This window comes from Sabethes cyaneus, chromosome 2, assembly GCF_943734655.1.
Source record: "Sabethes cyaneus chromosome 2, idSabCyanKW18_F2, whole genome shotgun sequence".
Lineage (NCBI taxonomy): Eukaryota > Metazoa > Arthropoda > Insecta > Diptera > Culicidae > Sabethes > Sabethes cyaneus.
In genome coordinates, this window is record NC_071354.1 from 30824958 (window position 1) to 30850532 (window position 25575).

Genomic DNA, 25575 nt, shown 5'->3' on the forward strand with positions numbered 1-25575 from the left:
TATAAACGGAGATATTATAGTGACAACAAGCAGTTTTATGGAATATACAATGGCGTGTTCGTTAGTGGTAGGCAATGATAGCTACCGCCAGTGATGTCTCGGAGCGCAAAACTAGGTCCATTCTAAAATCAATACTAGGTCCATTCAAGATCAAAAAAGGGGGTTAACATTTTTAAGGAATTTGAAGATTTTACTGGTTTTACTGAACTTTTAAATACCTAAATTGAAATTACACATATTTTAGCATCATTTTAAGAGTATTGTTTTATTTCAAACCAGAAGGGTTCCGGGTAGTAACAGTTTGAAAATACTCTATGGTGACTGCCAAAACGCTGAAAAACAGCTACTTTTAAATACGCGGCAATAAAGTGGTTTTGGATATAATTTTAATTTAATTTTAGTATATTTACGTTCAGAAATGATTAAAGATAAACATAAAAGCTAAATACAGTACAAAGACTTGATAATTATATCCTAAAATTCTTATTTAAAAATAGGTCCATTCAAGATCAGAATTCGACTAGGTCCATTTCAAAATCATTTACCCTATGTATGGGACACTTCCAAAAGGCAAAGCCAAGGTAATATATTTCGTTTTTCAACACTTGAGCTCCAGTTTTTATATGACAGACTTTGCAGCCAGCAGCCATCTGCTGCGACAGATCTTCCAAAAGTTTCGCGAATACCTTTCTCTTCCATACACAAACGTGTCAGCTTTAAATATCTTGCCACCTGTTTTCTTAATGCTTTGTCCTCATGTTGTTTCAACAGCCAATCTTCCAAGAGGCTTATCGATTCTTTCACGGAGAGGCTTGGGAATAAGGCCGTAACATCGAAAGAGACCGTTATGTTGTCTTCTTCTAGTTCTCCCGATGATTTCGGGTGCTCGACGAATTCTCGTGTGCTGCTGACAGAACGGTTCGGGAATTTTATTGGCATTCTTTGGAACTCGGTTACCAACCACTTGGCAATCTTTTTCATGGGTGATCCATTTGCCGTGATTATTTCCCGCATTTCTGTTGTTGATTTGTGTATTTCGAATTGTCCTTTAATTCTGGGTAAAGGATGGTTTGATGTCCGTAGTTTTCCGATGCAGTCTCCTAGCGCTGGTTGGTATTCTTTAATTTTGCTTTCACACATGTTTTTGACATAAAAGAATCAGCGTTGGGGGATAAACAAAAGAAGAAAGACGTTTTCTTACAAGTGTGGAGGAAGATTCAAATGGGTACATGGGTGCGTTTTTCTTGCATTTGGAACGACAGCAGTTGCACAGGTGAACGACAAGAGGAACTCTTGAGGAGATTTCTGAAAAGGTGGAATAGGTTGGCCATTGCCAAGGGGGAGGTTCAAAAACGTAAGAAGTCCTTGCATGTATGTTTGTCTTCGGTAAAGTCGCTCATTATGTCAACAATATGCTGCTTAACAGTCAATTTTCTACAAACCTAGCAGTGTGGTTGCGCCTGTAGATTATTGCAGCAAACACACTGCGATATCTCGCTTAGATCATAGAGCTTAGTAAAAATACTAACACCACATTTAGCCAATTAACAAGTTCGAGGTAGTACTTATCCCTCAGTAAAAATGAACATATTCGAAAAATACAAGGCTATGCAAGTAAAATATACCTTCACTGTTTAAGTTAGATTTTTCCATAATTATACCATCTACGAAGAAAAACACATTTTCAAAAGGAAAGTGAAAATCATCAACGCAGATAATTTACAGTACCCGACCGAACACCATATTTACACGCAGTATAGATAAAGCTACAATGCGTATTCAGGGTGCACCAACAGGCCGGTAATTTGAATCGAATTAGCCAACAGGGGCCTCTTGTTGGGTAAAAGTGGCAACGACGACGACGATGACGGCGATGACGACGTCGGCAATAAATTACTTGATGGGCCATCCACAGGATGGCTATAGACCTGCCTGTGCGCGGTTCCACTTCGGACCCACTTTAATAAGCAACTATTTAGTATTAGTGATAGCGCAGCTTGCAAATTAAGCTGAATCCATTTTCCTATGACGCCCTCTCCTCCTCCGGTGGTGGTCAACGGCCTACCGATGCCGTCGTCGATTGGTCGGTTGTGCAAATTAGGTGTGATCTGAATACCATATTTCACCAGAGATTAATTCGTACCTTTCTTACCACCCCGTGAGTGAGTGAGTGATATATGTGGGTACGACCGCATATACGGTGCAATCTACATATTTGGAGACTAAGCCAAGGCCGACGGAGACCGGACCGAGTGGACGAAAAAAAACCAGAAAAAGTTTTTAACGAATAGCGGCGGAGCTGGGAAATGATGCTTCATGAGCTCGTCCGCATTTATTATTATTGCTTCTTCGGTCGATGTGCCGATGTGGTGGCAGAATGGTTCCAAGGTAAACAAGCTTACGGTGGAATTCGGTGGTCAACCGCGAATTTTCAATGACCTGCACTGCAATGGCTAGCAGCGCGCGATCGCAGGTATGTTCGCAATCGCCTCGACCGACGGTGGAGCGGTACGGTGGTTTGGGTGACAATCACTGTGGGCTGTGGGCTGTTCAACTTACAGCATAGCAGAACACGTGACCAGTTCGGTGCAATCAAGTCGTGCTCGATTTATCACTTCGTGTTTACCGGTCTCATTCTCCAATCCATTGCTCGAACGGATTCTGATGGAATATTTCGAATGTTTTGCCTGCAGCAAATAGTTTACCATAAATTGCTTGACCGATGTTTAATGGTTAGCTGGCGGTTCGTCACCTGTGTGCTAATCGGTAAAGAATGTTAGACTTTAATAAACACACGCGCGACACGAGCTTACCGTACACAACAACAATCACTCACACCAGTGGCGGTTGTGATGGTGATTCAGCATACTTTGATCGAACTTGTCTGGCGAATGGAATGGCGACTGACTACACTACGTGAATGATTGTGGTTAAACGCAATGAACGACGGAAGATCATGTGCTAAATAAAGACGACCTTGACGTTGAGATGTATTCTCAACGCGAAGCTTCTGGGAAAAATTTGCGATGCCCATCGCGTTCATCGCGGACAATTGATTAACATTCTGATGAGATCGAGCTGACTCAAGCGTTACGACAGCGATGCATTATCGAACCACACTGCTAGCAACGATGGATTGATATGAGTGATTTTGTTCAATAAAATATGACACCGAAAGACTTACACACGCCCGATCAAAGTGGGAACCACATAGATTTTCTTCGGGTACCAATCACTATAGTACGGTACGGGAGGGTATTTCCAGCACGCTACTAAATTTGGCATAAATTACCTTTTATGCTGCGCTTTCCCAAATAAAGACTTTGCCGCTATATAACAATACTGAAACAAATGTAGCACTCGTTAGCTTTAATGTGTTATAACTATTTTCATAAAAATGTAAGTGATTTGCTAAATTTTATTCGAAAAATATCAAAACCACTGTTTTTCCACTGGCACTCGCAACTAAACAGCTGTGAATATGATGTCACAAAACAATTCTACTTCTTTTCATCACGGAAGAACACAAAAATTCCCCTCTAATATGAAAATATAAATCAATTTTCATTCACTATCAATCTGCAGCATTTTGCTTTTAATTTCAGCATATGGTTATTTACACTACTGCCAAGTTGTGATGCAGTTGCGCCTGAAACTCTTCTATTGTGTTGACATAGCTAGTATTTCAGTGACAACCACTTGCTTCTGGTGCTAATGTATATGTACGATTCAATGATACACCATCGGTTATCCATCGGTCTCTCTTTCGATCTGTTTTTGAAAAGCGTCTAATCCCTGTGCAGGCTATTTCGGCCGGTCGGATTTAAGGTGAAATTAGTCGTCATCGATTCTGCCAATTTCAAAAGCAGTTTTCTTGTTTGAAACATAAATTCTGTTCATGAAAGTATATTCGCTGTGTTCAGATTGGCGAAATTGGGCTTTCCAACGAAAAGTCAATGACTGCTAATTTCCCATTAAAAAACACAGACATTACTATAGAAAATGTGCCCAATTTAGCCGGCGATTGGCAATAAGAATGCAGTGAATACATTTTTATAAACGGAACCCCACTTTTGGGCCCAAAAACTGCTTCCGAAATTGGGCTTTCCAACGAAAAGTTAATGACTGCTAATTTACCGTTAAAAAACACAGACATTACTACAGAAAATGTGCCCAATTTAGCCGCAGCGACTTCATCATTTCTCGCGACTATAACTCAAATTCAGTAGCGTTTCATTAAGACCAAAATTCAGTAAAAATTATTCTATCAACTGGTGTAAAAATCTTGTCTCGAATGAATATGGGTCATTCCACGCGAAGCCGCGCCGAGCCCCGTATAATCGACCTTCACGAATTTGAACCAAATCTCGCCAGATTGTTCGTTTTCGGTCAGAAAGCAAAAATCGAAAATTTGGTGCCGATCGGACATTCCCTCGATTAATGGGAGCACCTCCATTTTTAAGGAAAATGCTCTTTTTTGTCAAAACCTCTTATTTTCTTTTGCTTAGGGTATGAAATGGGGAAGGCAACTAGGAAGAAGCGCCCAACATAGCTCTAGCCATCCCAAGCCCCTACCTAGCGCCTCCACGTGGCCATACCTGGAAATACTTCAATTTGTATAATTGAGTAGCCAAGCTAGGAGGTGCGGGGTCGTGCGGTTTTCAGTTCCTAACCTTACAAATGTAGTTTTAGGCAACCATTAAACCACACGACTTTATTTTCAAGTATTATATGATTTAAACTAATATTTTTGGCAAACTAATCTATTTTCAGAGAGCGAAATAAGGCGCTATATCCTTGGCCAATTGCAGCCTGGCTTCTGGTCTAAATACCATTAGTTCATCCCTGAGGGTCCGGAGTATCATTTAACCTTTATTAGCAAAGATACTCCCAACGATTGTAAATAAATCATTATCTATGTATACGGGAAGCGTTTGGTACGGGAGGTCCACGCTTTCTTCCTTCCCCTTGATTTCAAGGAGTTTAATGGAATTAGATATTTTTTCTGGTTCCACTTGATTCCTTGGAATTCTCTCTGCGGTACATGCTGCGCAGTTGGCCTGGCCGTTGACAAGAAAAATGATTGATTCAAGTAATCGTCATTTTCCAGGATGCCTTCAAGAATTGGCTGCGTTAGTGTGAGATTAGATTAGATTAGAAAACCTCTTATTTTCTTTTGCTTATATCTCCGGAAGTATTGGATTTAGAAAGACACTATTTTTCACATTTTTAAAGGATATTACCCAAGGAATTCGAAAAAAATATTATTTTTAAGCACCAATACTACCAAATATTTTTAAACTCAATTTGAAAACTAAGTTTTTATTTTTCTCTCAATGAAGACAATTTGTTCTCAAAAATTCTAGCTTCATCGTGTTTTGCAGATTTTTTTTACATAATAATCAATTATCACCCCGAGTTATTCTTTGCCAATCCCGAGATACAGCGTTTTAAATCAAGCAATACCTCATTTTTTATGTAAAATTATAAGCAAAATAACTTTTTTTGAAGCAGTAATTCTCTACGCAATGTAAAACTACTTTGCCATATTGGGAAAGCATTTATACAATATATAGCAAAGTTTTTCTTAACAGTGTTGCCAGCTTTTCAGTTTTTCGTTTGATTTATAGCACTAGATGAGGAAATGTTACTTCAAAAAGGCGCCAAATATACGTTAGTTGTTTGATCATAGCCTTGTAAACCGTTTTTCATTTCGTTTATAGACATGAGCTCTTTTACCTTCCTTGTTTATTGCGTTTATTGTTGCTAGGAGACTAGTATTCCCTTAATTAATGTAACTAATCATGCGGGAAACTGAAAAAATTGGCAATACTGCTAAGAAAAACCTTTTTACATACATGCTTTTCCGATATGCCAAAGTATTTTTACATTGCGTAGAGAATTACTGCCTCAAAAAAAAGTTATTTTGCTCTTAGTTTTACATTAAAAATGGGATATTGCTTGCTTTAAAACGCTGTATCTCGGGATCGGCAAAGAATACCTCGGGGCGATAAATGATTCTTATGTAAAAAATCTGCGAAACACGATGAAGTTGAAATTTTTGAGATAAAGTTGTCTTCATTGAGAGAAAAATATAAATTTAGTTTTCAAATAGAGTTTAGAAATGTTTGGCAGCACTCGTGCTCAAAAATAATATCTTTTTCGTATTCGTTGGATGATTTCCGTTGAAAATGTGAAAATAGTGTCTTTCTAATCTTAATATTTCCGGAGATATAAGCATAAGAAAAAAGAGGTTTTGACAAAATCGGATATTTTCTTTAAAAATGGAGGCGCTTCCATTAATCGAGGGATTGTTAGATCGGTACCAAATTTTGAAATTTTAATTTCTGACCGAAAACGAACAATCTGGCAAAATTTGGTTCAAATCCGTGAAGGTCGATTACACGTTTGAACTTTTTCTCGGTCACTTGGCATGGAATGACCCATATAGTTTCAACGTAATTCCTGAATATGGTTTAGGCTTAATGGGCTGAAAATACCCTCCCGTACCCTACCACCGGAAAAACACCAGAAACATAGTTTAATGGTAAAACACTTTGAAATGATCTGATATTCACAACAACTATTGGTGAGAGCCACGTTAATGTCATCGGAAAAGACATGTGAAATGCTTTTCATAAGAAATACATGAAATTGCATCATTTCACGTACTGAATCGAAAACTACGTCTAAACATTCGTGTATCTCTCTAATCAACAGTTGTCTGGTTGTCCATCGCGGGACAGTCCAATTAGCTCCAAGATGCGATGCTGGTCTAACGATCCAGTTGTCGTATGTTTAAATCTCGGCTGGGTGGTGCTACTGCAGTTGGTATGATCGTTGCACTAGTTCCGAAATTGTCCTGTACTCTAAAAACCGTCTGTCGATAATGAAGGGTCGAGTATTAGACGTTTTTACCCAAGGCTTTGCTTTTTGGTTGTCCGTCGCAACCTTAATCAGTTTGATCAGCCTATTGCTCTTGGCAGTCGATGGTATCACATGCAGCTTCGAAGTTGATGAACAGATGGCAGGAGGAAACCGTCGTCTTTTTGTAGGATCTGTCGTAGCGTAAAGAATTGGTTTTGTGTTGACCGTCCTTCATCGAAGTCGGTTTGAAAACTTCCCACAAATCTGTTCGTAATTGGTGAGAGACGGCTGGAGATAATTTCGGAGAGCACTTTCTAGGCTGTATTGTGAACGGTCATCGGGCAAATTTTCTCACAATCCAGCATGTCACTTTTCTTGTAGATCGGGTGGATAACTCCATTCTACCAGTCCTTCAATAGCCTTTCCGAATTCTAAATTCTTACAATTAGCAGAAGCAGATAAGTGATCAGTTTATGAGAGTCCATCTGAATAAGCTCCCCTTCGCATCAAAACCGACTGACTGCATGCTGACACTGTTCGCCATTCTCGCCCATGAAAAGAAGATGCATTTGAAGTCGTGAACTCGTTGCAAAAACCTTTTCAACGTAGTCCTACGTGATCCTTGCGGTAGTGTCTGAAAAACATGATCCTGATTTTTTTCGTGAAAAAATCGTAAACATAAAAACGATTATGCTCAATTCAAACAGCCGAATTTTAATCAAAATCGGTCGCCTAAAAGTTAGATTGCACCACAGCTTTCACGCTTTTAAATCCCACCGTCCACGTTGAAGATCTAGGTCGTCGCCAGGTAGGGGATCGGATTGACGCAAGGCGTCGCACGCTGGCTTCGATCGCTATCAATGTAGAACAGGCTGTGTACACTCATGCAACTGCACTTGAATAAAGCTTCTGACGCTGCTGTTTCGTTTCGTGTGCCACTACCGGTGGAATCGACCGGCGACAACCGGCCTGCAGTAGTATGCAGCAGCACGCAATGCAATGCAGTCCAATGTTTCCACACATCCAACGCAACATAATTCTTATCGACATTCCGAGCACCAAAGTTTCGAAAGCCAAAACTCTCTATCTCCTTGTTTTTTTTTCTAACGTACAAAATAGATTACTACCGATTATGGTAATTACTATAGGCGCCTGGCACGACTTACCCCATCAAACCCCGGAGGAAAGCAGTTCAGAACCGGCTGATTGCAGGTTTCGGGTTGTTTCTGCACACTTTCCGTCCACCTGCAGTAACTTTTCATTGCAATCTTAAGACATATGCACAACACACAGGCAGACCAATCCGAACGGACGACAACAGACATGTTGGGTCTTCAGGTCCTGCAACTTGCCTCACACCACACCACATACATGCCGAGGCACCAACCAACGGCTTTGCAGTTAGCTGGTTGGGCTCGAAACAGGTTTCGTACAAGCGATGTATGTTTAGGTTCTGTCGTCCGTAGCGGACGCGCAAGTGCAATAAAGTGCTGAACTTGCAAAAGTTCATTGATTACCTGCACAACTTTGGCAAGAAGCGTAAGTCAACATCGCCAATTTCATACCTAGGATTGGATTTGGTTGTCAATGAAGCCAGAGGGCCAGAGTCAAATACGTGACAGAAATGTTCGTGAACCATTTAACCACCAGTCTTTTGTCTTCGTTGATAGTTCGATTAAGATAAACAATGGAGCTTGCCTTTATCAGTTAATTCCAAAAGCCTAGGGGTGATAGCGAGCGATGGAGCAGCTCGAAAATCGATCGAAAAAGCAATAACCAAGAGGGACACGTCCCTTTACCTACTACATAGGTACCAACCTTCGGTGTTGATGATGGTGAAATTGGAGTCATTAACGGATTATGCAGCCCTGCTATAATAGAGGTAGGAGCTAGCGTTGGGCAATTTTGTTTACATCCGGTGACTTTCGCCGCTTATCGCTCATTCCGTTAGCGTTATCGTGACAGCGTAATAATAAAAAGTGTGTGAAATACGAGTGTGACATTGTGAAGGCTGATGGAGAGCCGATTAGCCGGGGCGACCTTCCAGTGAAAGATAACCGTTGGGTGACAAAATATAGGTATCATGCTTGTTGCTTGGTTGGTTGTTTATCACTTAAGCTAACGCAATAAGCTGCGCTCTGTTGAAATGATATAAATGGTGAATGGTGGGCGTTGAAGGTAACACTTTCTCCCCTGGCACAGTTCTCAAATAGGAGCTTAAAATGTCGCAATTTTTGTTTACTTTCGCACTGTTTCGAGTGGTAACTTTCAAACTAAAAATATAATGAAAAGACGACATTTTTCTCCAGAGACAATTGTCAAACCACGTCCGACACACGCCTACTCTTCCGCGTGTCGTTTAACAGTTTAACACAGTTGTCGCGAATCGACTTCGAATCTGAATGCAAACGTGTCACGTAAAGTATCCAATTTCTCGTTTCATTGAAGATTTTCTACAGCACGTCTACACATATTTACATATGATGCAACCAGTTGCAAATAGTGTGTACCCGTCCGACTAGCATTAATCGTAGCACCACCGGCGGAAACGACAGGAAACGCGATTTCAATCACTGTGAACATCGACTGTGATCATCACTGATCGTTTGTGCTGCTGCCTTGCCTTGCCTTGCCTGTTTTGCGAATACGCGGCAAACGAGGGAGTCTACTGCGCACTGCACTCTGCAAACGGGAACCACACGGAAGCCGGCGCGATGTGCGGCTTTTTTTTCTCTTCCCCACGGAAAGTAACCAAATTCCCGCGCCCATTTCAAAAGCAGACGAATTCAAATGTTTTTGTTTTTTTACTTTCCGCACCCACTCGTTTCACTAACCTTAAACCGTTGAAAGGTGTGGCGTTGGAAATGCGGTGAAATAGTATGCAAAGACGTCTCAAATTACATCTTAGAAACTTTACGTAAAGCACAAGTGGACGTGATTTATAAGGATTTGAAAACAGCATTCGACCAAACTGATCATCATATACTGCTTACTAAAATTCTACGTTAGGAGCTTTCCAGCGGTGTGACAGAGTTTTACAAAACAAGCTTGAATCGGACATATCATCTGTATTTTCAAACAAATCAGCTGTACCGCAGGGTACCATTCTTGGCCCTCTTCTTTTCATTATATGTTTCAATGACGCAGCTCACGCCGTAGATAATGGTTGCAGACTGGGTTTTAAAATCTACCTGACAGTCTTTATTGAATAAATTTATGACGTGATGTAAACAGAATTGTTTGATTAAAAGCACAGCTAGCTGTGAAGTGATTACTTTTCACCGAATTCAAACGCCAATTCTCTTCGAGTATTCCATGAATGAGCAAGCGTTAAGCAGAGTTGATCACGTTGATGATCTTGGCATTATTTTGGACCGTAAGCTAACATTTGACAGGCACTGTACGGCAATCGTATCTAAAGCTAGTAGACACCTTGAATTCATCTCCCAAATAGGACGGGACTTCAAGGATCCTCATTGTCTGAAGGCCTTGTATTGCGCACTTCTACATCCTATACTTGAACCGAACCATTACAATTTTCCACATTGCGACAAATCAACCACGTGATCGACGAGAATAATCGTTGCCTGGAACTCCGCTTCTTCAGCGCACAGTATGTTAATCCCTTTATTTCGCTCGCTTTATCGCCACTGGTTAAGCTACACTCAAAAAAATCAGCACGTCAAGTTTACGTGAAAACATAGGTAATTCTCATCCATCACAGTTTTCATGTAACATTCACGTGAATTGTTGGTAACTCGCACTCATACTAACCAGTTTACGTGCGATCCCGGTAAATTTTATCAATTTTCCCGTTAACTAGTACATGAAGTTCACGTAAGTTTCTGTACAGAAGTTTACATGATTTTTCACGTGTATGCGACGTGTCGATTTTTTTGAGTGATAGCAAGGCATCGTCCTTATTCTTCCTTCACGATCATCATTGAAATCTAACAAAAACCGTCTCAATTTATTTTAATTTTCGCAAATTCGATCACTCAGGCATTGCTGAATTCCTTACCACTATCGAATGGTACACTCGACGGATATGATGCCGACTTGACTCTTTTGTACATAATTGGGCCGTGCGTCTGCGTAATGCTAGGATGCAGGGATGGTTCGATCATTTTGACTTAATTTTGATTCATTTGACAGTACCGTCTCAGCCGAGCAAAATTTGACAAAGTGATATATGATGGGTCATTCTATCTCAAACGTACACAAGGTTTGGATTCGACCATCAGCGATTTCAACCCCAAAGTTGGCATAATTGTTCATTCCGACCCCACAACCAATTTCCCAAAGTTTTACGCCAATTGATCAATCCCCCTAGCAGTGGTGCTACTTCCTTTTTCAAGGATTTTCGAAAAAAGTCATTTTTCGGGCTTAAATACCTCTGAAACAGTTTGATGCAAAGACATGCTAATATACTTTTTCTATGGGGTTTTGACCGCGCAATCGAATGATGTTTCCAGTTTTTATCTAATTTGACAACATCATACATTTATTTGCAGTTTAAAACGAAAAATGCGAATATATGCCGTTTGGTAACGAATACCTTGGTTGTATTCCGCCCGGTATTTGTGAGTAAACCTGTAGGTGTAACCCCTCCGCCCAGACGTAAGCGCCAGACGTGGAGGGCTATCACTTCCCCAGTTGACCACATCACCGTTTCTTCTACAGATTCTTTCTACAGAGCTCTTCTGGGTGAGAAACCCCTCCGTCCAGACGCAATGCGCCAGACTTGGAGGGATATCGCTCACCTAGATGACAACTCCCCCAGATCGTTTCTGATATCTCAGAGCAAACTTTCCTGAGTGAGTGACCCGTTCGTCCCGGACGCGGAGCGACAGACTTGAAGGGATATCACCCACTCAGTAGACAGCTGGCTCAGAGGTGTACTGAGGTAATTTGAGATTGAAATTTTCAGCAAGGTTGAAAACGCAATTGGAATTGGCGAAGCTAATTCACATATTATACTCGATAGTTACAAATGTCCCATATGGGACATTTGTAGAACCAGTTATTATCTACAATTTTGCTGAATAAAGTTTTACCACGTTTTACTGTACCTTTTGTAGTTACGGCGCTACAATGCTAGTAACTCATTAGTGACTAGATGAACGTTCACGCCAATGGTTAGGCTCAGAATTTTGCTCGGGCTGAGACGGTACTGTTAAATGAATCAAAATTGGGTCAAAGTGATTGAACCATCCCTGGTAGGATGCTAAACCCGAACAAAAAAAGCGTCACGCTAGCGCGAAACCGCAGGAAGAGCAGCACTCGTTCCGGTAGATAGTACCCGTCGTGATGTACGGCTAGCAACACAACACAAGCAACAACACATACAGGAGAGGTCCCATGTTGCTGCCTTGAGGGACACCCGAGCAGTTGGTCCCAGCTCGTTGGTCACTCCACCGCTCTGGTAGAATTGGGCCTTGTCACCACGGATTCTCCACACCTTCTTGCTTTTGTGACAGATCTCCAGACAGATCCATGATGCCGAACTTTCGGGGCTCTAGCTGCTGCTGCAGCACCCTGTCGCCTTCTTCGAAATTCAGCGATATAGTTCCAGGCACCAAGCATTCATTTCATGTCCTTATTTCGCCGACTTTGCTCAAACCGAATGTTCCGAGTCGAATTATGAACAAGCTTGTTCATAGTATTACTAGATTTAGGTTGGTTGCCACGCTACCGGGTTTCGTGATGACGATGTCATCTTAGCTGTAGTACCTTTCTTAATTCAGCCGCTCGCTGCGGGTCAGACGCTGTCGTGAGCCGCTCCTAACCGCGCACTTGGTTTAAAAAGTCATCAAGAGACACCCTTGGCATGAGAAAAGACGCACTAGTCTGCCATGGCTATTCCTCGTTGCTACACTCACAAAGGCCAACGAGACGCGACGTTCGTAAATCCCAAGTGGTAACCCGTTTAAACATCGGTGATTGGTGATCTTTATTAATCACACATTTTCTACAAACGTAGCATAATGCAATTTGTGTTCGTTGGTCGCCAGTGAACAATCGACGGTACAGTTGCGAAAAACTTAGCGGATCGCACTCAAACAGACGTCATCTACACTGATTTGTTTGTGGCGCTCGACATAACCAATATTACGATTACAATCGCAAAATTAGAAAGGCTCGGCATCATTGGCAGTGTGTTGCGCTGGTTAAGTTGTTACCTCATTAGCCATAAACTGATAGTGATCTAACGCGTTTCCGGCCAAGCCTGGAATCCTACAAGGTAGTCATTTGGGACCGTTAATCTGCAATTAATTTTGCCGTACTTCAATTATGTCAACCAGTTATATAAGGCCCTCGCTTAGCTTCCGCCGATGAGTTGCAGATTTGTTTGAAGATTCAGCCCAATGCAATGTTGATGTTGAGCTTTGTCCTTTATGGATTGGTTGTACTTGAACTCATGGTCCGCAATCCGCAAAAATACTCCATTGTTTCCTTCGTCCCGCATTCGTCAACCTGTCATATTGAACTACAAGCTGTATGGTACCGAGATTCGACGTCTGAAGCAAATGAAGGATTTCGCTTAATTTAGGGTAGTGAGTTATCCTTTAAATGCAAAGTTTGTGTAAGAAAGTCTCGCCACATTTATCATGCGGTCTCGATCCTCGAGGTAAACAAACTTCTGTAATCGAAGCAACCGAAGGCATTCCATCCTACGGTACGTCAGTATTGTCAGCGTAATCGATACAGTAGGCTAGCAGTAGACTGAGCTGTGAATTGATCAAAGTGACATCAGCTTTGTAAATTATTGTTTGGTTATAGCAATCGCGTGTATTGCGCAAACCTTTCCGATATTCTGCGCAATTTGAGGCGCCTGTACGTGGCGCGACTTTGTTATTGAGATGCGCCTAGCATAGGAAACGGTGCGTGAATGAGTAATTTTCGCGCAAAAAAACAAACATTTTTCAAAGCCATTTACGTTTGACTGCCCCGCTTATCGACTGAGAAACTGGAAGACTCATGTGCTGTAAGTTTAATTTTCCCATTCATAATTTACATCAAAAATCCATTTCCAGCTGATCGTGTCGACTGTAAATGCAATGGAAGAAGCAATGAGGATGACGGCGGTGATGACGATGATGATAAGAATTCATGGACGCCGTTCGAATCGGACGGACGAGCATGGATGGCATCATCTGCTTGCTCATTTGGAATTCTAACTTCAAGGAAAAGTTGCGCTTATAAGTTCTGCCCGGAGCGTTATTCTTCTATATTTTATTGTAGTTTTTCAACCCGTCCGTCCGTCCGTCCGGGCGTCCGGTGAGAATCGTGTCCGCTTTGGTGGAAGTCATCCCCCGCCCCGCTCGCTGCTGTCCGATCATCGATCGCGAATGGGAAGGGGGAAGAAAAAGCTCCCCAAGACCCAGGTTGTGTGCACGCCTGCCGCCCGGTGCGGTGCGCGGTGGTGGTGGATTACGGTTGGGCAATGGCAGACTTCAGACCGCCCGTCAGCGAGCTCATCAAATCTTGTTTTTGTTGTTTTGGATAGGGAATCTTGGGGTGTTGGGCATCCCATTAGATCGTTACTAATAGAAGCTGTGCTTTAGGTTTAGTAGCTGAATCAGGACGGTGATTCCATAATCATTTCTTGCGATCTTTTCGTTAGTCACGCAAAGGAAAAAACTTGCTTCACCTCAATTGGGCATCGGTGTGAATCCCAATAAACAGCTTCAAACATTATAAATATGGATAAGCCAGATCACAAATTTAAATATTTATTTATTTAGGTTTAAAACTCGTTTTCAATAAACGAATTCATAAATGAACGAAATGTTTCTAAATTACAGTTAAAATGTTTGGTTTGGAACTCTAAAGCACCGTGAGAAAACAGTCAATGTACGAAAATTTGATTATGAAACCATTTTTCATTCGTAACGATAACTATGTAGACCTTTCAACGACTCTATGGAATTGAACCACTCTGACACTTTGATATATGCTTTGTTTACGTACTATAAAACTAGAAAAGAAATAGTTTCGCTTAAATTACCTTAGTGATACGACGTCGAAGACTTCTGAGTGAGGTTTAATCATTAACTTGCTTTTTTCGCATTCTTCGACAAGCTTTAATTTCACTCCGAGCCTTACATGAAATTTCTATGACACAATTTTTCTCTCTGTATTCAATGTAACTGGTAATGTTATTTGATTAAAAATCATAAAATCCAACAATAACCTTGACAACTGGCGCCTCTGAACCAAGCGGTCTAATTATTGTAATAAAAAAAAAACTTGGTCAGCGCAGTTGGCCCCAGGTTTCCCTCGCGGTATACCGCGACATTCGACATCAGCCACAGTCAAGCATGATCATGTGAGAGCTTCCCATAGAAGCTCACCATTGCATTGCACTGGAGTGTGTTGTGTTGTTGTGTTGTGTTGTAGTTTGACGGAGCAATTTTCCTCGGATTCTCAGTTTTTTTCCCTTTGCCATAAAACTCCAGCCGAGCTGAGTTGCTCGGACGACGGCTGGAAGATGAAAAAACCGGTTCACACGCGATGTGAATGTGGTACTGTTTGACCCATTCCGTGCAGTGCAGTGCAGTGCATGAGCATATACCTATCACTGGGTAGCAGCCACAGGCCTGCATGGGTACAGAGTAATTTTTTTCCATGATTTGCAATGGAACACGACTAGGTGCATCGGCATCCCATGCGCAGCATGTTGCGCCAATGGTCGGAGAAAGAATGATCAGCCCGAAGGTGGTGGAACCTTACTCAGGAACTTGACCCGTACGGCTGAACTATGATGGAAGAAAGAGTTAAAGATGCACCTTGAAATAGCCGGCTGTTTATCGTTGTTGAATATCTTAGTACCTACCTCTGAATGTAGTCTCCGATTTGTTATGAGCTTGTTTTCAGCAAGGTCAAGAACAAATGTTCCATGATGCAATAATACGAGTGTACATTAAGCAGAACAAATAATCACAAAAAATTAATCATGCAAAAACAGCACTGGCCAAACAAGATGTTTGTTGTAGACAGAAATGTGATGGATGAAAATAATTGTAATAAAAAGTGTTTTAGATTAGAGAGCGTCGAAATGTTGGGACTGGCAAAAAGTTAATATTGACAACAAGTTCGACAGAATACATTTATGAGAGTCAATATACCGTGAAAGCACCTAACTCCGATCACCTAAGGCAGCGGTTCCCAACCTTTTTTCGGTTCGCGTACCCCCTGATGGATTTCCCTATACTGTTTTGCAGCGAACTAAAGTTTTGGCGAATCCCTGGGGGTTCGCGAACCCCCATTTGGGAACCGCTGACCTAAGGCATGATTCATCTTTGAGTCCCTACTGAAAAATATAGCTTTGATATTCATTTACACGGTATGTGTCTTTAGCAAGTATTTTCAATTGTGTTTCATGGAAAAATACTAAAATACCTAAATTATGTATTATTTATTATAGTGACGAAATCGAAATGATAGGGAAGTTCGTGTATTTAGGCTCACTCCTCACTGGTGACCGCTGATCAGGATACCAGCAGAGGAATACCATGACGCATTACGACTGAACTTGTTTTTTTTGACGCTTCGATCGAGGTCAATTCGCCATACCACGAAATTGACCATCTATAAAACATGGATAAAACCGGCAGTCCTCTAAGGTCATGAAACGTGAGTTATCCTCGCGAATGACCAGTGTCTTCCAGAATTCTTCAACGGAAGGTATTGCGCACTATCTATGATAGAGTTGAGATGAACCTAGATAAACCATAATTTGGCATCTTTAGACTAATTTATGGATATGAGTATGAAACGGGGAGAGTTACTTGGAAGAAGCGCCAAATATAGCCCCTACCTAGTGCCTCCTTAAAGATCTAAGTCAATTATGTCGAATGGCGGCCATACCTAGAAATGCTTCATGTACAGTCACCCCGGTATTACGGGCCACCCAGTATTATGGACCAGTCTATACTTCACGTTAGTTTTATACATAGAAAACTAATATTTAACCATCGAGTATGAGTTTAATAGACAGAAGTAACATTCCGCTGCATGCTTGACAGCAATACACTTAGTTCCAATGCGCTAATTTTCCTAGTTTTCCGATAATTGTCAGTAGGCTCCAATCGACCGTCGATTTGTTGTTATTTTTGGGTTGTTATAAAAAGTCGGTAGTGAATTATAAGCTGAATAGCGGGGTAAATTTTTATGTCTTGGCGCAAAATGGATGGGAATCGAGGGAATAGATATGTATTCATTGAATTACGGTGAAACCATCTAGAAAAATTCATTTTCCGCTTTAATATACGAAGTTAAATAATGGCCCATAATACTGGGAGCAAAATTAACTTTTCCCGGTATTATGGGTCAAGCATATAGATCAACAGTACTCGCTGTTTTTGACTAAAATTGTAATTTGTTTTCAGTAAAACGAAAAACGATTCTGATATATTGCATCACGCTCTTGATCTAGCAAGATAAACCGAAAAAGTTCAGGAAGTTGCAAGGGATCACAATCTACCGTACAGTACAGTTCCGCGTTAATTTTGGAAACCATCCAAAACTAATACTCTAGGGCCAAATACTTTTCCTCTTCCTGAACTTACTTACTTTACTTAGTTGGCTAGCCGACCTAAGATAAAGCCTGATGAACAAAGTTTCTCCAATGCATTCAGTTGCGGGCCAACGCTCTCCAATTCTTCGGACACTGTGTACGCTCCGCCAGATCTCGCTCCGCGTAGTCTGACCATCTTGCTCACTGCGCCCCTGGTCATCTTATTCCTACCGGTTTTGAAGAAAATACCATCTTTACAGAATGAACTTGACAATCCATTCGAAATCCGAACACAGAATTTAGTACCATCCATCATAGATAGAATCAGTTTGATGAGCTTCCTGAAGAAGAAGCTAAAATTGAATCTAATCTTACCTCACTCAGACAGTCGCTAAGTTCAGTACAAGATTCAACAAGATCCCTAAATCGCGAGAATTACACACACACACACACAAGCGCGCGCTTTTTTCTCGAAATAAAACCAATTTTGTTTCACTGACCCATATTACTGGGAACATTGACCCATAATTCTGACCAGGTTTAAAAGTGGCCCATAATACTGGGAATGGAATATGCTTACATTTTGTTGTTCTGCAAAAAAGTATGGGATTTTGGAACAAGATTGCCTACAGGACATCAATTTATGAAATATTTATAACCAATTAATTTAAAAATAAACTGTAAATTATTTAAATCTGTGTTTCTACCAATAATTTTATAGCATCATCATGCTTAACTGGCTCATAATACTGGGATGACTGTACATACTGGACCAGCTAAGCTAGGACCTGCAAAACTGGGCGGTTGTTCCGCAGGTGAGGGGCGGCTCAAACAGCGTCTGTCTCGGAGCTACACCTACGATGGCAGATACTGTCAGAACTGTCCAGGAACCGTCTCGAGCTGGCTTATTTGCGCTAGAACTACATCGACTCGGAGTGGAGATCACTGCGATTCAGGAAGTTTGATGGCCAAATCCCGGAGAAAGGAAGTTCCGCGGAGTAAACCCTATTGCAGGTACTTCTTTCAAGTACCATATCTACTACACTGTCGGTAGAAAGGCACAATATTGAGTCAGGTTCGTAGTGGTGGGAAAGCAAAAGCAACGAGTTATCCGGTGGAACCCCGTAGATGATCGTACATGTGTGTTGAAAATTAAGGTAAAATTCTTCAACTACAGCCTAATCAATGTATACGCACCGACAAATGATGCAATCATCATCGGAGATGCAAATGCACAGATCGGGAGGTAGGAATTCTTCCGTCCTGTTACTGCAAGACTTGGCCTTCATCTGTCGACCAACGATAACTGTCTGAGGCTCTTTTGCCGCGGCTAAAGGAATGGCTGTCTGTAGCACTCACTTTCTTCGAAAAGTAGGAGGTATCCAAATGGTGAATTCAGCTCCTAAGTCGATCGTATCCTGATTAGCGGTCGACACTTTTCGGATGTCGACGATATACGGTTTTTCGAGGACCAAATATCGATTCTTACCACTGTTTCATCCACTGATTCGAACGTGGCGAAGATCCGCACTGCAAGGATGTTGCGTTTCCACATCCAGCGGTTGATGGCAGATGGCGTGGCAGCAGAGTAAATCAGAAAGCTTGATTAACGAATCGCAGAACAGCTGGAATCCATGGTGGTCATGGTAGGCACGACGCGTGGAAGACACCGTAGCAGCTGGTTTGATGCCGAATGCCAGAGAGTGACAGATGAGAACTCCATGATGCATCAGATGTTTACTCTGCGTCTGCTACTGGACAAGTCCCGAAACTTGCGGGCTCATCGTCTGTTTGTGAACTTTAGGGCGGCGTACAATTCAGTCTAACAAGATGAGCTGTGGCAGATAATGCTTGAAAACATTGTTTTTCGACGAAACTATTTAAGCTGATTCGTGCGACGCTGAATGGGTCAAAATAATTTGTCGGAATAGCGGGAGAGAGCTCTGCCACTTTCGAGAGTGCGTTATGTAAACTGAAGCAAGAGGATGCACTCTCTAGCCTGCTATTTGACACTGTCTTGGAGTTGGAAGATACAAACATGGAATGAAACGGGACGGGGCTATCATCACAAAATCTCACATGCTTCTTGGTTATGCGGATGCCATTGGTATCAACCATAGAGTAGTGCAAGAGGCCTTTAGGACAAACTTTCTAACGGGATGCAGCGAGATTGAGATTCATGATTAATACCGCCAAAACGAAGTACATGGTTGCTGGCAGGGAATGTGAGAGTCCAAATGATGTTGGTGCCGAGGAAACTGGATGGGGAACCTTATGAAGTAGTCGAGGAATTCATACATCTTGGTACGCTCGTAACACGTGCCAACGATGTAAGCCGCAAAGTAATCAGACAAATTGCAGCTGCGAATCGGGCTGTCTACAGATTACGTAGTCAGCTGAAGCCCTGTAGTTTGCAAATTTGGACAAAACTGGCACTCACGAAACAATAATGCTGAATGCCAGAATGCCTAATGAAAGAGTAACCAAAACTATTTTCAGCAAAGAACCAAGAAAAGGCCGTGGACTCCGGGGTAGATCCCGCACCCAATGTAGGTGCGCTGTCGAGGACGAGGACGAGGTTTCACTGGCGAAATTATAAGATTGAAATTAACAAAATTTGATTGCAAAAAAAAATGACAGTCAAGATGGTACCAAATTTCTCTCTTCCCTTCTTTTCCCTCCGGAAACCATAACAAAAAAAAGTTTAAGGTAATTAACCTGCTAGTAGAATGACAAATTCCCTCTTTTGCTGTGCATTGCTGTTCGGGTTAAAAATTCCACTAAATGCTGAGATTTTACCTGTTCAAAGCATTCGGAAAACGTTATTTGACGGACGATAAAAATCCGGCTTATTGCGCGAATTGTTTTCTGAATTGCACCTGCTTGCTGGTTGCTGGTACTGGTTTGTTGACACGTAACCAAAGCAACGCTCACGGATTGGAAGCGGGTGCCAACCTAAATAATTCAACATGAAATTGACTAGGATATTTTTGCAATTAAATTAGCGATCGCAGGGTGTCGAAGATTATGCAGATAATATTCATTTTCGCCATAACATGCGACTCTATGTTTCATAATTGATCATAAAAGAATAATGCCTGCTTACTATACTAGTAATCATGCTCTGTTGGCAAAACAGTGTTATAATATTAGCAAAACGAAAGTAATGGAGAGATGAGAAAGTGCTGTAATCAGCATGAAAATGCCTTCTGGTCTTTTCAATTACATCTTATAAAGTAAGCTTTCACAGTTCGTTCTGTATGTAGATGTTTGAAGACGTGTTTTCGAGTTTGGTGTTTAACAGTCTTTTATGATATAACTAGCAGAAGTGCTTAACTTAAAAGTAGTTTGGTTTTCCACCTTGCTTATGCCCTGCTCGGTCGACTATTTCTAAAAATCGTAATAGCATTTCTAGCGCGTAATTTCAAATATTTTTGATTGGAAGGTCTAATTAGCCCTAAAATCCTCGGAAAACTGCGCCCGGTTATGACGAGCAACTGAATACCCGTAAACTTTATAGCGCTTTTCTTTTACAGCCGTGGGCAGGAATTTCGTTTACGGGGGGAGGAGTTAGTAAACTTGGCTCGGCAGAGCAACTGCAAAATTTCAACTGAGATGGAAAAAAAAGTGGATGCCTTATTGATGGGTTGAGCACTAAACCGTTTTCATAGAAAGAAAAAGATATTTTTAAACTTTAAAGCGTTGGTTGATCAAAAAGCAATTTTATGACATTCGCTTTGCTAATGCTTGTTTTCCCTTTTCAGTTTATTTTAATAATGCAATTCAGTAAGCATAAACTTTATTTTAAGTCTGAACTTTTATATCGTCACGTTCAAAGCAGACAGTCAAGTGCTTTGCTTGAAGAAAGATGATTATTTTTTTCATAGCTGTCACACTATAGTGAAACACAAGTGAAAACCGATCGATCCGATTTGTTGCAGTAGTAAGAAAGTTGTTGAGTCACATTTACAACTCGATTTATTTTGTTCAAAATCATTTTAATGAGAATTACTAGCTTGAAATCATATGTTAACCCCCATTTTTTATATTAAAATTCCAAATAGACGTCGAAAACCTAGTTCGATTCATATTTCAGCAGCATGTGATATGACTGTAAGCTCAGTTTTAACCGAACAGGAGAAGGTTCGGCTCGTGGACTTTCATAACCACGTCAGAGTCACATGTGAATTAAACGGTGAAAGGTCCATTTCGAGCAATTTAAAATTAGAAACGGTTCGATGGACCTTCAGTTCACTTCTATTGAACTGGTCCGGCTGTTATTCAACATTGGCCAACGGAAATGATAAAAACAACCTGACAGTGACATTGAAACTTGATTTTTTGATTATGTAAATCATTTTTGACTGTTGAAATATGCAATTCATCTCATTTGAAGTCAAATTTTACCGAAAAGTTTTTTCAGTGGCTTCTTCTTGGTATTAATTAATAATCTATTGAATCATAATAACTGCAAATATTGAATTCATATGCATCAAACGATGACCACACCCATCAATGTGAAGGCTGCGATTTAAAAGGTTCATTTCGCGAAATTACTGTTTTCAAATACGCAGCGCAGTGTCGATACACACATCCTCCCCACAGCCAATATACGTATGGATGACATAACGTTCGAATTTAAGGTTTCATGCATATCATGCAGAGCACATAAACAGGTAAGACGCAAAAGAAAAACAACCGCATCGCCCACCGCTCCGTGGTGAGGCGCTTGTCTCAAAACCCGGAACGCACCGTGTTGGTTTGGTACAGTACAGGCTCGGTTCGGTTGATGACGGTAGGTAGGTCTGGTCTGGGTAGGTTGGACGGTAGGATGCTTGTTTGTGAGAAGCCACCGAAGAAAGCATTCAGCAGGTTACCAATCCGGTTTTGGCGATCCAGTGATGAAGCAGCAAGGAGGAACTTGCCAAATTACAACAAAACATGTTATTATTTTTAGCGCTCAATTCGCGCAGCGAACAATAAGATAAGATACCGAAATTCCAACACGTAGACATCCCCCTTTGAAATGTTGTTGTCACTGCTTCCGCAGTGAGGTGACTTTATCGACCCGCTAGATGATAACAAGTCTTCAGCGCAAATTGAATCAATCAAACCGTCGTCGTAAAGTGCACAAAATTTCAATTAACATCGAACAATTTATCACAGATGACTAACCGCAGATACCGCAGCCGGTCCTGTTCAGGGTAATTTCCATTCCGACAAAACGAAACGCCAAGCAATTCGCCGGTACATTTCCGGTTCTACCAACCAACTAACTTACCACTTATACTCGGGAACGAACTCCAATCAGCAGCCTTGAGGTTTCAAAAGATCCACCCAATTATTAGTGTGTAATAATATCCACCAGAATCCTCCGATCCTCACAATTGATTTTTTCTGTGTCTCTCTCTGTTCTCACAATCCGATCAAACCAAGGCAAAGAAACCAAGGGCATTCAATTCACAATTTGATTACGCTTACTGGGGTCCGAAGATCACCTTTCCTTGACACCGTCGGAATCGATCGGTCGTATTCGCTCACGCACACCGTTGCACACTGTATTATTATTAGAGCACCACAAGGCACACAGAAACTTCTGCTAGGGCTAGGGATGTTTTTTCACCTTTGCTTTCTTGTTTGTCGCTTTTTTTTCTCACTGTACCAAAAACTGGTCACATCAGTATGATCAACAACACGCACCGATCGGAGACTTTACCAATATCACGAGCACACCGGTTACCTGTCCATTCAATACTAACGTTCAGCGAAATCGGAGAGCTATAATAAAGCCCCGGTCGGCAGTGTTTTGCTATAGCAAAACAACTTCTCTGCTCACGAGGCTTCGCTCTTTGCGCGCACTGATCCCGGTTATAGGCGCTCGCTCGCTCACGATCGTACGTACGATCAAGCAATAAGGATTGCAGCGCGCTGGTGCTAGCTGTGGAGAAAAAAGTCTTCTGCAATTCAACAGGTATAATAAATATTGGAGACAATCTCACGGGAAAGATTCGTCTCCTGCAAATTATTTGCCATTTTTTTTGTTGCTATGACATGGGGTCAACCGACAATGACGGAACCGGCTGCCCAAGTTTGACACTATACGTACGATATTTTAGATTTTCGGATGCAACTGCATTGGATGCATTTAAAATCAAAATTGAAATTGGACTAGAAATTGGACTTGAAACTGCACTAAAAAATAGAGTTGAAATTGGACTTAAAATCGAACCTGACATAGGGTATTAAATTAGACTTGAATTTGCATGAAAGATTTAAAATACTTCAAATAAAACTGAAGATTAGATTTCAAATTAAAGTTTACGGGAAGAGTAAATGTTGAATGTGACAAATCAAAAATAAGATGAACTGAAAATCTTGATCTTAGACTAAAAATATCGACTAAGCGAGGGTGAGAGTCGAACTCACAGCTCTCAATCTCTAGTTGAGCGTGTTGTTTACCCATTTACACCACCAGGCCGACTGGTATCTTCTAACTGGTATCAGTCTAACAGTAGAGATTGAGAGCTGTAATTTCGACTCTCTCCCTCGCTTAGTCGATATTTTTAGTCTAAGATCAAGATTTTCAGTTCATCTTATTTTTGATTTGTCACATTAAACATTTACTCTTTCCGTAAAGAAAAAAGTAAAGTGACTTATTAATAAATTCAAGTTTTTCACGAGCTTTTCGAGCCGCCGTGAATCTTGCATGTGCATAATATTTTTCGAAATAAATTTTTTGGCTGATTATGTAGCACCATTACCATTAAATTAAATTTATAAAAAAAAAGGTGAATTTCGATCTTAATTTTCGTAATTACTTGTTTGACAAGAAAATTTTCGATTTTCCAGGTTGGTCTGATACAACCGGTACTTACATACTGGGCATAGTTTCGTACGGTAATTTAGCATCGTTTGCTTTCGTGTCTTGCTCGTTGCATTTTTATGACAGCGGTTGTTTTTGAAGGTCATTATGAATTCATTTGAGCACACTTAGCAATGGCACGTTAACAAATCAGACCTTTAATGAAGCCTTATAAACGTGCATTTGAGTCATGTAATCGGTTACCTAGGAACATCGCGCGTAGTTTCTATCATAAATTATCGAGTATCAAAAACTTAATAGAGTTTATACAGCTTCCTAATTTAATTTAATTTATTCGTATAATTCATCGGACAATTTGGGTCTAAATTAATACTTAAAAGTTACTTAATTGTTAGTATTAATATTGTCAAGTGCACGAATTTGTTGGCGGTAAATGCGTGATGGTTCGTCAAAATTAAAAAGGTCAGCAAAGCAGTTGAATTGTCTGGTCATGGAAGCGATGGGAAAGTTGGCAGCATATTGCGTTGAATAGGAGTCTTGCTGTAGAATCATTCTGGGTCGTAAAACTCTTGAAGGCGCGTAGAGTCCGCTTTGCGATAGGATTTCCGGTGCATCATATTCGCCAGTTAAAAGCTTGCAGGCAAACAAAGATTGCGAAACCTGTCTACGTCGACTTAGCGTGCTTAAACCAAACAGCCGACAGCGGTCTTCGTACGGTGTTAAGTTTTGCTGATCCCTCCACGGAACATGACGAAGTGTATATCGAACAAATTTTCGCTGTACGTTTTCCAGTCTGGCGGACCAGACAAACTCGTGCGGGTTCCAAACGATGCTCGCAAATTCCGGCGTTGACCGTACAATAGAGCAATAGAGAGCTTTGAAGCAGATCGGGTCATTGAATTCACCAGCAATCTTAAATATGAACCCAAGACTACGATTGGACTTGTCAACGATGGCAGAAATGTGGGAGTTCATGGACTGCAAGGTCCTTCACCTGTTCTACCCAATTCAATTTTGATCCGGAAATTTCGTAATCGAACTCTATTGCGCTTCTAGTGCGGTGGAAACTGATGACGCAACATTTCTCCGTACTCAGTAACAAGTGATTCCTTACGCACCAGTCACTAAACAAGTCCAGAAGCTTCTGCAGCATTCTGCAGTCCTCGATTCTTCTGATTTCAAGATAGATTTTCAGATCATCAGCTAATAAAGTAGTCATAGTTTTTAAGTAAGTTTTATGATCGAAGGATGCCAAAAGGTATTTCGCGCAGTCATGGTTTTGGATGTAATTTACAAAGATACACGTTTGTCTCAGGACAGCTTTCGTGCATAGCAACAAATGACAAATTATTAAATGGTATTT

General features: G+C 41.1%; 1 protein-coding gene across 1 annotated transcript in view; it reads right to left on the reverse strand.

The window, feature by feature from the left end:
- LOC128734823 (Na(+)/H(+) exchange regulatory cofactor NHE-RF1) overlaps nucleotides 1-23188 on the reverse strand; it is a 47983-nt gene extending 24795 nt beyond the window's left edge. The window contains exon 1 of the mRNA XM_053829188.1: nucleotides 22671-23188. The gene's annotated coding sequence lies outside the window, so the exon portion shown is untranslated. The remainder of the gene's footprint in view (nucleotides 1-22670) is intronic.
- Nucleotides 23189-25575: the final 2387 nt, after the last annotated feature.